At 33.8% G+C, this 14,833-nt stretch overlaps 1 non-coding gene across 1 annotated transcript; it reads left to right on the forward strand.

The window, feature by feature from the left end:
* Positions 1-12,449: 12,449 nt before the first annotated feature.
* Positions 12,450-12,555, forward strand: LOC125922182 (U6 spliceosomal RNA). The gene has a single exon (XR_007457619.1). It is a non-coding gene; the product is annotated as a U6 spliceosomal RNA (small nuclear RNA).
* Positions 12,556-14,833: the final 2,278 nt, after the last annotated feature.

The raw sequence follows: 14,833 nt of genomic DNA on the forward strand, positions 1-14,833 counted from the left end.
AACTGATGGTTGCCAGAGGGGAAAGGAAGAGAATTGAGCAAAATGAGGTAAGACATAATGGGTAAATTTGTCAAATCACTAAGTTGTACACCTGAAACTAATGTAACACTGTGTGTCAACTATACTAAAAAAACAATGGCAACAAAAGAACGGGTTTCTTTAAATTTCATAAGTTTTTGTCCATTTCATATTTTAAAATTACCTGTGTATAGTATCTTTTTCAGGTATTTACATGTTTTTAGATATTAATGAAATCTAAAATGTTTATTTTCCTGGATTACTTGATTTACTTGTGGTTTTCAGACAACTTCTTAGTTGTGGTTCTGTGTTGTACTGATTGTAAGGTCAATGAAGCTGAATCAATTGTGATGGAAGCAAAATTTAACTACTGTACATGACTTCACTAAATTTCAAGTTTATAGGAAACTAACATAGTAAACACACACAAAAATAATTCTTTTCAGATCGTAGTTTTTTCATTTTCAGATTCCGAAAGATCTAGCCATGGCCCATATTTATTTGAGTAAACACAAAAGTATCCAGTCCTTCCCTGAAATGAACATGATTTCAAATTTCTTCCAGAACTTTCAGCACATTAGAGATCCCTTTGTATATAATTTATAATGGATTTGATCATGTTTTATTTTACTTATTTCTTAAATTTGTGTGTCTCTCTTCCTGGACTGTGAGTTTTCATTATTCTATGAAATGAATGTGAGGGTTAGAATAATCCTTGCCCTAGGGTTTGCTGAAGGGTCCATGAACAGGTCTAAGCATTAAGTAGAAGACAACTTAAAGTTATTTTCTATCTCTGAGTTTATGTATCTTATTTAGAATAAATATTGACCATTTCAGACTATCTTTTATAGTTATTATATGATAACGGAATAAACAGTCACAGAAAGGAAAATTCTACTGCATGGCTATCTAATTTCAGGAATGACTTTTATGATAACATGAGCTCTATGATAGCAGAAATTATGTTTAACTCAATATAAGTATTTTCCCACAGAACATGCTCAAAGTAATAAAAACTAAAAAGACAAAACTACTGTTTACAGTTCATATAAACTAAGTTAAATTTACTAATTATGTTTGACATCAGCTTTGAAAATCTGGTCACTATTCAACTATTCACTTAGTGCTCTCCCAAAACTCTGCTGGACATTGGATCTAAGGAGAGAAATAAAACATTGTTCTTGATATCAAAAACTATTGTCAAGAAACCCACTAACCACTATGACTACTATATAAAAGTATTTTATATATTTTGTTAGGTGACATAGAGGAATTATCCCATAGCTTTAAAATAATAGTAGTGGTAACACAAATAATGGCTAATGAGCTCTGCTTTTTCCTCTCATTGTATTAAGTACTTTATTCAGATTAGAAGAGTTTTATGAGGTAGATTCTATTATTATCCCCATTTTTAAGATCAAGACATAAGTATTAGAGGGGTAAAGTAACTAACCAGGAGAACTGCCAAGAAACTAATCCTGTATATTCAAGAAGGTATTCCATAGCCCAGGCTACTTACTTACTCTGACAATATCAATCATTGGGAAAATGTATATGGATTTTGAATGTATTACAAGAACATGACAGGAAGAAAAGAAAAATGAGAAAAAATTGTCAATATAAACGCCTTTTAAAAAAATAGTGAAATATACTACAACCCATTAGAATGGCCAAAATGTACAACACAGACAACATCAAATGCTGGAGAGGCTGTGAAGCAAGAGGAACTCTCATACATTGCTGGTTGGAACACAAAATGGTACAGCCATTTTGGAAGAGAGTTTGGTAGTTTCTTAGAAACTAAACATACTCATACTATGTAATCCAACAATCATGTTTCTTGGTATTACCCAAATGAGATGAAGACTTATGTCTACACAAAAATCTACATGTAGATGTTTATAACATTTTTTTTTTCATAATTGCCCAAACCTGGAAGCAACAAAGATGCCCTTCAGTAAGTTAATGGATAAATACACTGGGGTACATCCAGACAATGAACATTATTCAACACTCAAATGAGCTATGAACTCATGAAAAGACATGGAGGAACTTAAAATGCACATTACTAATTATAAGAATCGAATATGAAAAGGCCTTGTACTGTATAATTCCAACTAACATGTTGGAAATGGTAAAACTCAAAAATTAGATCAATGGTTATGATGGGTAGAAAAGGAGAGAGATGAATAGGTAGAGCCCAGATAATTTTTAGGGCAGTGAAAATACTCTGTATGATATTATGATGGATATAATGATGTATGATGGATACAGGTCATTACAGATTTTTTCCAAACCTATAGAATGTGCAATGCCAAGAGTGAGCTGTAATGTAAAGTGTGGACTCTGGGTGATTGTGACGTGTCAGTGTAGGTTCATTTATGGTAGAAAATGTACCATTCTGGGAGCACCTGGATGGCTCAGTTGGTTAAGTGTCTGACTTGGGCTCAGGTCGTGATCTCACAGTCTGTGAGTTTGAGCCCCATGTCCGGCTCTGTGCTGACAGCCCAGAGCCTGGAGGCTGCTTTAGATTCTGTGTCTCCCGCACTCTCTGCCCCTCCCCTGCTCATTCTCTCTCTCTCTAAAATAAATAAACATTAAAAAAAATTTTAAAAAAGAAAATGGACCATTCTGGTGAAGGGTGTTAATAGTGGAGGAGCCTATGCATGGGTGCAGCAGGGCAAATCTCTGTACCCTTCTTCCTCTCAATTTTAGTGTAAACTAAAACTTCTCTAAAAAATAAAGTCTTAAAATACTGACATAGCTTTAATAATGTAATCCATGCTAGATTAATTGCAACAATCATTTAAATAAGGATTTAAAACTAAGTGGCAGTTAAGGAGTTTTATGACCCCATATGTTTTGATCGTAAACACACACACACACACACACACACACACACACACACACACACCACACTCTAATATTCCTAATATAATCCAAATAAGGATATTGGAAACGTTCTAAGCATGGGATAAAGAAAGTTTTTTTTTTCTTCCTCAACCTCCATGTAAGATTCCAAGGCAGTTAGCCTCCTCCTTGATTTGAAAAAGCAGACAGGGTTGACTGGAATCAACAGACAAATGAATGTTGAACCAAAATTAACTAATTAGGCAAAATGTGAGTGCCTAGTATAAATGTAATATGTATCATCATAATAACAATTTTAGCCATTCAGTAGAAAGAAAGGTAACTCAGTAGCTCAGTGGTGCATTTTACTATTGTAATATATATCTGGTAACCTTTTTTTTTTTTTTGGTAAAAAATCTCAACTAGTATACATGGAGAGGCTACGTTAACTCATATAAATGTCAACTAAATAATTGTCCTTGTTCTCTTTTTCAAAATAATTCAGCAACATAATTTTGAGACTAGAGTTTTACATTTGAACTAGTACTTGGGATTTACTAGTTCAATTCTTCCTATTCTGTGGGGTATTGACATTCCTTTAATATTTTAGAGTAGTATTTTACCAAGATTGTATATTTTAGTTCATAAATTTCTCCTAGTTTCTTGCATATCATCTTAGCAATGGAGTTCTAAAATGAGATACTGCACATTTTTCATGTTCTTAGCTTGGGGAATGTAATTTATACCCTTTTAAACTTCATATCTTAAATTCTATTGAAACTTGATTCTTATTTAACAAATAGCCCTCTCTGCTTCTTACTGCTTAATCCCTACAATAATCTTTGAAAATAAGGAAGATCAATATTAGAGGCTTGAAGACCTAGTTATGAATCTAATTCCCACATTAATTAAGATCCAGAAAAAGAAAGCGGGAACTGAGAATGAATGTTGATTACCTGGTTGACAAACATGATTGTTTAGACAAAGCCATGGGGTTTAAGATTACTAATGATTTCAAATTCTCAAAATCATATATCCATCCCTAGTGCTTAATCATACCAATTCTACTATAGTACGTAGCAGCATTTCACATAAGGTGCTCAATAAATATATGTTAAAAAAAAAAAGATGTTGACACATGGGTAGCCTTCACATAAACCATTAAGATATATTCTTGCTGAATAAATTCATGACCTTACATTATGAGTATTTTTGTAATATGAGACCTATAGCTATAGTATAATATTTTAGGAAACTAAAATTGTCCGCTTAAAGAATTATTTAATGGTATCCCTCTTTTGTTTTAAACTTTTAAATTAACAACATTTTTTTTAACATTTATTTATTATTGAGAAACAGAGAGACACAGAACCTGAGCAGGGGAGGGGTAGAGAGAGGGGGAGACATAGAATCTGAAGTAGGCTCCAGGCTCTAAGCTGTCAGCACAGAGCCCGATGTGGGGCTCGGACTCACAAACTGCGAGATCGTGACCTGAGCCGAAGTCAGTCACTTAAACCAATTGAGCCACCCAGGCGCCCCTAAACTTTTAATGTTACAGGTTAATTATACCAAATTAAATATATAAAATATATTATTAATATGTTCACCAGAGATAATTACTGATAATTTTGAATCAATTATGAATGTTTTAATATTCTATTGCTGTTTATATTTATATAAAATATCTATAATATTCACCCGTATTAATTTATAGTCTATATCGATAATCAGTTCATCAATGTGACCAATCTATTTCGCTCTTATCTTTATGCTTATTTGCCTAATGCTGATGTTGATTGGAACACCAACCAAACAGATAATGATAGGGTTCAAGTGGGAGTGAGTTTTGTTTTATAAAATACACATCAAAATGGCTTTATTTTAAATGGAAAAAACACATAGAATCCCAGAAGTAAATTTGACTTATCATTAAACGCACCATTAAAATATAAGCATGAATGTTCTATAAAGTCTTTTATTTGGATATTGTTTCACTGTAGTGTTTTATCACAAATGATTTCAGCATTGCTTAAATTTTGAGATTTTTTTGAAAATGAAAAATGATCACTTTCCTAATGAGATTTTTTTATAGAAACATAGACCATGTTAGGTTGTTTGTTTGCTATACCTTTCCTATCACTTCACTCATAACCTATCCTTTGTATTTAAGATGGATTTCACTTTTAAAAATATCTGTATTAAGATATAATTTTTACAACCATAAAATTTATCCATTCTAAGCACACATTTCAATGAATTTTAGTACATTTACAGAATGGTATTACTAGCACATTAATCTAATTCTAGTACATTTTCTTCACTTTTAAAGAAACCTCATATCCACACAGACACTCCCCACGCCCATATCCAATAAAATGCATTTCTTGTAGACACCTTAACTTGGGAACTGCTTTGCTATCCATCTAAATATCTCTATGTTGTAACTGCAGTGTTCAGTTTATTTATATGTAATGTAATTATTGACGTGTTTGATTTTAAACATTTTGCTATTTTTTTTTTTTTTTGAAAAGTCTTAAATCTATTCAAGTAGAAGTCCAATGCACTATCCATTGTGCTATAGAGCCTGCACTAAATGTATTCAAGTAAATGAATTCCAGGAACATAATTTCAATAGCCAATTCTATCATTCTGTGAAATAATTGAAAATATAAATATTTTATGAAAATAAATTTTTCCAACCAACTAGTTTTATAAGGCTGCCATTATCCTGATATCAAAATTTGACCAAGGTATTAAAATATATATACAGACCAATATTCCTCAACCATACTAATTATGCAAATGATTGTAGATTGAAGCAAAATTTGGGGAAAATTGAATCAAGCATTATATAAAACAGATAATGTACCATGGCACATGTTATTTATTTTAGAAATTTTAAGTTAATTTAACATTATAAAATCAATGTAAATAGCCATATTAATAGAAAAAAAGGAGTAAAAACATTTGGCATTCTCAATATTAGGAAGAGTATTAAGTAAAATTCAATACCCTCTCAAATAAAATCTATCAGCACTCTAGAAAGAAGAGAAAATAAAAAAGAATCAGCCAATCTGGTTAAGGGTATTCACGAATGAAAAGTCCTCCACCTGTCATAATACTTAATGGAAAATATTGAATGCTTTCCTCTAAGATTTGATATATTCAAGCCTATTGATGCAGAGTTGTTTTATCCAATACAAAACTGAAGGTCCCAGACATTATAATAATAAGTAAAAAAAGTGAAGGCCATATAAGATTAAAAATAAAAGAGTAAACTATTAATTTAAAGACAATAAGATTTTGTATGCAGAAAACTATTAAAAAATCCACAAAACACCCTCCAAAATAATAAATTTAGCAAAAGTCACATGATACGTTAAAATACAAGGTACAAAATTTTATTTCAGAAGAACAAAAATAAGTACTTAGGAATACATTTAGTTCATGATGTACCAAATCTCTGTATTGAACACTACAAGCAAAAAATTACAGAAGACAGAAATAAATAAATAGATATGTTATGATAGTGTCTTGATAAAAATTTATTTCTTTCAGTTTATTTGAGAGAGAGTGAGAGTGAGAGAGAGAATGACAGGGGAGGGGCAGAGAGAGGAGGGAATGAATCCCTAACAGGCTCCATGCTATCAGCATGGAGCCTGATGTAGGGCTTGAACTCATGAACTATGAGATCATGACCTGAACCGAAACCAAGAATCAGATGCTTAACTGACTGACCCACGCAGACGCACAAACAAACTAAACAAAAGAAAACAAAAAGCAGTGTTTTAAAGATTTAATTCTACTCAAATTAGTTTTAGATCCAATAGAGCTCCAATGAAAATTCTAATAGGCTTTTTAGAATTTAAAATTCTATAGAAATGCAAAGTATCTCTTATAACCAAACAATCCTGGCAACGTACAAAATCGGAATACTTAAAATACCTGTCTACCAGAATTACACTAAGGTTACAATAATCAAGGCATTGTGATATTTAAGTTTATCATAGGTCAATTAATAATTTGGCAATGTGGGAAATAGTATCTCTTTTCAATAAATGGTGTTGGAAAAATTGTATATCACAACAGAGAAAATGAATTCCAAAATTTACCTCCATACACAAAAATTAATAGATTTATTACAGACCTATCTAAACACTAGCATTATTACCTATCTTGAAGCAAAATTAAGAGAATATCATCATGAACCTAGAGCGCACACAATTCACTGGATAGGACGTTCAAAGCACAAACCATTACACTAGTGACCACAGGGGATCTCATAAACACATTGTGATATATCAAATCATGGAATACTATCCATTAATAAAAGAGAGTCAACTACGAAGCACATGATAATATGATGAACCCCATAGAAACCCCATAATCTGAATGAAAGAATGTGGACACAATGAGTATATATTGTATGATTAAATTTGTATAAAGTCAAAGAACAGACAAACTAATCTTTATAGAATTCCTAAAGTGGTTGCCTCTGCAAGGTGGGGGGGGGGCGGATTGAGTATGAAAACATGAAAGGGGATTTTATGGGTGAGAAAAAATATATATATTGAGATGGTGAATACATTGATCTATACAACTGTCAAACTATGGAACTGTACACTTGGTAAATTTTATTATACGTACTTTAATTAAAAATAGTCTGTTTTAAAACAAAAATCTGACAATTGACACTTTCCTTCTAAATTCCATTGTGGACCCTCTGCTTTCAGGTACCCAAACCATTTGCTTCAAGGTAATCTCACAGAGGAAAAAAACAAAACAAAACAAAACAAAACAAAACAAGCACCACCACCACCATCAACAAAACACAACTCATTGGATAACACACGTTTGTCATAATAGTCTGCATCATACTGAAAATGTAAGAAATTGGGGAATAAAACTATATCTTCACAAAAATGCAAGCAGAATTTTAGCCAAATTATAAATATGAAGGAAAACAAATGTATATGTGAATCTAGTTGTTATTTCATCCCTATGTCATATACTTGATAATCATCTGTATGTTAGATAAACATATTGAAGTCTTCTACTTGCATTTCAAGTGGCTTTGCTTTGAATGCCATGGTAATACAATTTGATTCACAAAGTTCTATGACCCTTATATATTCATTGTGAAGAGGAATTGTTAATGCTACAACATGATCCTTCCGGTCCTGCTGTGTGACTTCTCAGGTACTCGAGACTAGGAAGTCAAATAATGTCAGCTATCCTGCCAACTAAGACACTTGGCCCCTTTTTGACTAATTAGGTGTTTGACAAATATTGATTTAATACTAATAAGCCTTAAAACATTGGCTCTAATTTCTCCCCCTGGGGTATTTCAACTAAAGAGGTGACCTCTAAAGTCCTTCACTTAATTTGGATTAGGCAATTTGGAAGGCTCAGGAACTTGAGAAGTTTGGACTCTTTAAAGCTGTCAATAAGGTATAATATTCAGCTATAGGAGTGTCTGCCCTTCCAGGTTATAGCAAGTTGATGTGCATATAATTATGTGATGTTGAGGGAAACAAGAATGGTCTCACTTGTCCCAGTGGTACATGCTGCTTAAAATAATTTACATTGGTGGGTAAAGGAATGAGAAGAGCAAAAAAAAAAAAAATTGTGTGTGTGTGTATATATATATGTGTGTGTGTGTGTATCTATATGTGTGTATATATATGTATATATCTATATGTGTATATCTATATATATAAAATGTGTACACAGAGAAATAGGTAATTAACATATTAGCTAAACACATAACATCCTCAATTAAATTGAAAATCAACTCTAAGACTCATTTATTTTTTTAATCTAGACATAAATGTGACTTTTTAAAATAATATGCCTGGATATGACTTTATTTTGGTTCCTGCTTTATTTTAAGTAAAACTTCATTTAATTATAGTCTAAATAAGATTTGCTCTCAAATTCTATTCTGCAGCTTTCCACAGCATGCAGTTTTCAATACAAACGAAGACTGTAAAAATACTATTACTCTAAATTCCTTCAAAGAACAAATATTCAGGGGAAATACTGAGATCATGTCATCATATCTATTGTCAGCTACAGTCCTTTCTACACTTGCACAAGATGGCACATTGATGTTTCTTATAACAATATTGAAGCCAGCAAAAGAGAAAATAAGTTAAAATATTATTATACTTATACAAATGAAAGTTTTATTTTATATCTTTAAAATGTTTTTATGTCTTTATTGTACAAGTAATTTATGTTCATTTCTTCAAAAAAATAATATGTGATGTAGCAGGCATAATTAGTTGGTAATCGGACAACTATCCTTTCTTACTGATGTCATTCACTGAGATGGGTAAGTCCAAGATATTACAAAGAAAGGTTGGGGGTTGGCATCAAAGGACAAAGAGTGCAGGTTGCTGAAACTAGCAAGTTTGACCCTCTGTGCTGATAGGTTCTGTTTTACCTGCTGGGTTAAGATGATAAGAATAGCTGTAATTTTGACTCAAGTGCAAATTGAAATTGGAAAAAGAGGCTATGTAAGACTATCCTGAAGGAGTGTCTTCCTTCTCATCTATACTGCTGCTGTATATGTATATTTTAGAGATTATATAAAGATTGGTATCTAGTTTTGTATTCCGTATGTCAGGGACTATATTTGACATGTAAAAATACAGTGAGCAGAGTCAGTTTCTGTCTTCACAAAGATTACAGTATAGAGAGGAAATGAGAAAACTATTAATCAAATCATCACACAAGTAAATATTCAAGAGCGACCAGAATAAATGTGATCAGGTAGAGGTATGTGGTAGTATAACACCCTGTAATTGTGGGAACCATTCTACTCAGAAACATTCCTAGAAAGAACTGATTTGCCAACGCCCTGTTTTTTAACTCGCAGTTGTCAAAACATTAACCAAAATGTGACATTTAATAAGAATTTCTATGAATTAATGTTCTATTCATTTTAAAAAGCAGTATAAAACAATATGGATATATTTGCATACCAATATTCTTAGCAGTATTATTCACAAGGGCCAAATGATGGAAACAATCTAAGTGTCCATCAACAGATGAATGGCTAAACAAAATGTGATATGTACATAAAATGGGATATTGTTGAGTCTTAGAAATGAGTGAGATCCTGATACATGCTACTGCTGGAAAACATGCTGAGTGAGAGTAAGTCAGGCATAGAAAACAACATTGTTGCATGATTCCACCTTTGTGGGGTACCTAGAGTAATCATATTCCTGGTGACCGTAGAATGGTGGTTGCCAGGGACTTGCAGGAAAGGAGAATAGCAAATTAAAAAAAAAAATTGTAATATTTATTCCTTTTTTGAGAGAGGGACCCAGACCATGAGCAGGGTAAGGGCAGAAAGAGAGGGAGACACAGGATCTGAAGCAGGCTCCAGGCTCCGAGCTGTTAGCACACAGACCCAAGCAGGGTCCGAACTCAAGACCTGTGAGATCATGACCTGAGCTGCAGTCAGACACTTAACCGACTGAGCCACCGAGGCGCCCCGAATGGGGAATTATTTTTAGTGGATAATGAGTTTCAGTTTGGGATAAAGTTCTGAAGATAAATGGTGAAGATGATGCCACAACAATGAGAATGCATTTAACACAACTGCATTATGCACAAAAATGGTTAAAATCTTAAATTTTATGTCATGTATATTTTACCACAGTACAGAAAATGGTATGACTCACATATATTGAAGCAGAACTGAAACTATACTGTGTGTATTTACAAACTAGGTTCGAATTTTTCCGTGGTGATTTCTTAGAAGCAATCTAAGGGGTATTCATTTAAAAATAACTACTATAATAAGCATTCACAACCTAAATAACATCTGAGACACATAATTGGAGATGTAATTATGACCTGTCAGTTTACTAATGTTTGCAATTATAAAAATAACACTTCAAATAAAAGACAATAACCACTAAACCTATTTCTAAGTAACATGAACACTTCTGACTGTTTCTAAAATCAAAGATCGGCCTCTAAGGAGAATGCAAATAAATACAGAAACTATATGGACCATACTCCACTGATATAATGAGCCTGGTTTTGATCTATACAAAATTATATTTTGAAGTAAAGAGATTCTCTAGCCCAGTCATCGAATGGAACAAAAATTTAAACCATACTATGTCACTGTAAATTAATTTACAGCTTTAATATCAAAGAAACATAGAGTTAAGGACCATTAACCATCTTATTTCCTCATCTTTCCATTCCCTGTTATTTTTCCGGATACTGAAGATAATTGCTTTTGCAAAGCATTGTCCTCAGTCCATTTTTCATTGTTAAAAATTATAGTTAACACATTATATTTTAAAATCTCCATTTAAATGTTTTGTGTTTGACTCTACTGTTTGATCTTTTGTCTTTAAATCCACATCACTTTGTTTTAGTTGAGAGGTTCTCAACCTTTTTTGGTTTCTGGTATTCTTAGAGTTTCAGTAATTATTTCATATTATCCTAAGGCCTAAAGAACGTCTAAGAACTTCATAAAGTAGTTACATCCAAACTAGTACATCTGTCCAAAATCTTAGTAGCTGTATAAATCAAGAACACACATTAATTAAAGGAAAACATTAATTTTATTCCAAAATAACCACAATTTCATGCTTGTGGAATAATGTGTGCATATTGGACAATGCACATATTCTTAAGCCTTAGAAACAGATTAGGAAAAACTACTAACATCCTATTTTATGCTGCTGGTTGTATTTACTTTATGTTTAAAGCTGCAAGAAACTGCAAAGATATGACTTCATCAAAACTTATGTAGCAGGATCTTATGATAAAATTATAGTAGTAGTTCTGATGTATGATAGTTGTCAAGAATCAGTGATATTCTCAAAAACTTAAAATATCCAAGGCATTTCTGAGAGTTCATTATAGTATCTTGGGGCTTTTTAAAGAAAAAATTTTTAATGTTTATTTAGAGAGAGAGAGCACGAGCGAGCGAGCGCTGGGGGAGGGGCAGAGAGACAAAGAGACAAAAAATCTGAAGCTGACTCTAGGCTCCAAGTTGTCAGCCTAAAGCCGGACATGGGGCTTGAACTCACAAATAACGAAATCATGACCTGAGCTGAAGTCTGACACGTAACCGACTGAGCTACCCAGGTGCCCCTCTTGGGGCTTCTTATGACACAATTTGAGAACTATGATTTTAGCCATTGTTTTTTAAATTTTTATTTGGCAGGCTTTTTGAAGTATTAAGGAAATAACCTCAGTTTCCAAGGCCACCAGGTGGTTAATAGATAATTTCCAGGAGTATCTGCTCTTCTTTATTTAAAAAAGCAAAGCAGGGGCGCCTGGGTGGCTCAGTCAGTTAAGTGTCCGACTTGGCTCAGGTCATGATCTCGCGGTCCATGAGTTCGAGCCCCGCGTCGGGCTCTGTGCTGACGGCTCAGAGCCTGGAGCCTGTTTCAGATTCTGTGTCTCCCTCTCTCTCTGCTCCTCCCCTGTTCATGCTCTGTCTCACTCTGTCTCAAAAATAAATAAACATTAAAAAAATTAAAAAAAAATAAAAATAAAAAAGCAAAGCAAAAAACTATTTTTTAAAAGCATGTCCACCTGCACTCACTTCAGCAGCACATATAGTAACACTAGAACGATACAGAGAAGATTAGCTTGCCCCTGTGCAAGGATGGAGTGCAAATTTGTGAAGCATCCCATGTTTTCTTAACCAATGTTGGGAAGCTTTGCGATTAAAAAAGAAAAAAATAATGAAGATAAAAAAGCATTTCTACCTTGCAATACAATGTTAACTGCTTTGCATCACAGCAAAGTCAAAGGAGGCGGGGTTGATATTGCTTTTCTCACTGTCATATTGACATGATCATTATGTGTGAGCAAGCTTATTACCTATCTGTTCACAATCATCTGAATTAGAACAAAAAATAGTTGTTGCACAGTATTGGTTTTCATGAATACAAATATTCAGATGGGTACTGCTTTCATAATTATTCATAAAGATTCAAATAATACAAATCTCTCTTAACTCACTGAAATTTTAGTAGCAAGTTCTCATACTACCTTACTTATTATCTTTTGGACTTTCTGAAGCCTCCATTATATGAGCAAGAAAATGAAAGAAGACAAAACTAATGAGTGAAACAACTTCCCTAAAAATGGCATCTTCTTGTTTCCTCTTGAATGTAGCATTACTTTAAAAAAATCATAATGATTAGTTTTTGTTTTCAGCTCTGACATGAAAAGAGTTTGAAAGTTGCGATTGCTGTTCTTACAACAACAAAAACCCGAACCTTCAATTTTCTTGAAGCTATTGTGGCACTTGGATTGTGAAGCCAACTGCAATCCCCAAGTCCAAAGAGATAGACACATCCAGAGGAGCCACAGCAAGATCTGGAGACACGGAACGGAGCCGTGGGTGAGAACACGTAATTAATCATTTTGAATTTCTGGAGGTGCGTGCAGACTAGTGAAAGGAGAACTTTACATTTGTTATTTTAATTTTATTTTAGAGAGGGAGAGAGAGCAGGGAAGAGGAGCAGAGGAAGAGAGAGACAGAATCTTAAGCAGGCTCCAAGCCTGATGCAGGGCTTGATCCCATGACCCTGGGACCATGGCCCAAACTGAAATCAAGAGTTGGACTCTCAACCGACTTAAACCACCCAGGCGCTCTGAAAGGGACACTTTTTTTTTCGGAGGGACAAAGTCTTAGAAAGGGAACCACATTTCCTGAGTTTTACCTCCAGGAACCCCATGAGGTTCTCATGGGGGAGATCTGAGAAAGATCACGGAGTGGCTCTGACAGGGAAAGGTGAGGACTAATCATTGTGAAATAAACTGATACTTCTCCATACAAAGGCTTAGTTTCCATGAAAGACATTTTACTGGAGCTTATGCCACACGGAGAAAGGATATTCTTCACGCTCTAGCCCACTCTAGTCTTCTTGTCTCACCTAAGGGGGATGCATTTTCCATTGTCATATAATTGGAATCATACAGTACATAGCCTTTCCAGATTGACTTCTTTTCACTTAGCAATATGTAACTAAGGTTCATCTATGTCTTGTTGTGGCTTGAGAGTGCATTTTTCTTATTGAGGAATATTCCATTGCATGGATGCACCACTGTTTACCTATTCACTTATTTTTTTAAATACCTATGGAAGCACTATTTTTATAATTTTTTAAATATAACTTATTGTCAAGTTGGCTAACATACAGGGTACACAGTGTGCTCTTGGTTTGGGAGGTAGATTGCCGTGATTCATCGCTTACATACAAAACCCAGTGCTCATCCCGACAAGCGCATTCCTCGATGCCCATCACCCATTTTCCCCTCTCCACCCCCCAAAATCAACCCTGTTTGTTCTCTGTATTTAAGAGTCTCTTATGGTTTGCCTCCCTCCCTCTGTTTGCAACTATTTTTTTCCCCTTCCCTTATCCCATGGTCTTCTATTATGTTTCTCAAGTTCCACATATAAGTGAAAACATATGATATTGGTCTTTCTCTGACTTATTTCACTTAGCATAATACCCTCCAGTTCCATCCACATTGCTGCAAATGGCAGTATTTCATTTTTTCTCATTGACAAGTAGTATTCCATTCTATATATGAACCACATCTTTATCCATCCATCATTTGATGGACATTTAGTCTCTTTCCATAAGGAAATTGAAGAAGACACAAAGAAATGGAAAAACCTTCCATGCTCACAGACTGGAAGAATAAAAATTGTTAAAATGTCAATACTACCCAAAGCAATGTGCACATTTCAATGCAATCCTGATCAAAATTGCACTGGCATGCTTCTCAAAGCTAGAACAAACAATCCTAAAATTTGTATGGAACCACAAAAGACCCCAAAAAGCCAAAGTAACGTTGAAAAAGAAAACCAAAGCAGTAGGCAACACAATCCCAGACTTTAGCCTCTACTACAAAGCTGTAATCATCAAGACAGTAGGGTATTGGCACAAAAACAGACACATAG

Source organism: Panthera uncia, chromosome C2, assembly GCF_023721935.1.
Source record: "Panthera uncia isolate 11264 chromosome C2, Puncia_PCG_1.0, whole genome shotgun sequence".
Classification (NCBI taxonomy): Eukaryota; Metazoa; Chordata; class Mammalia; order Carnivora; family Felidae; genus Panthera; species Panthera uncia.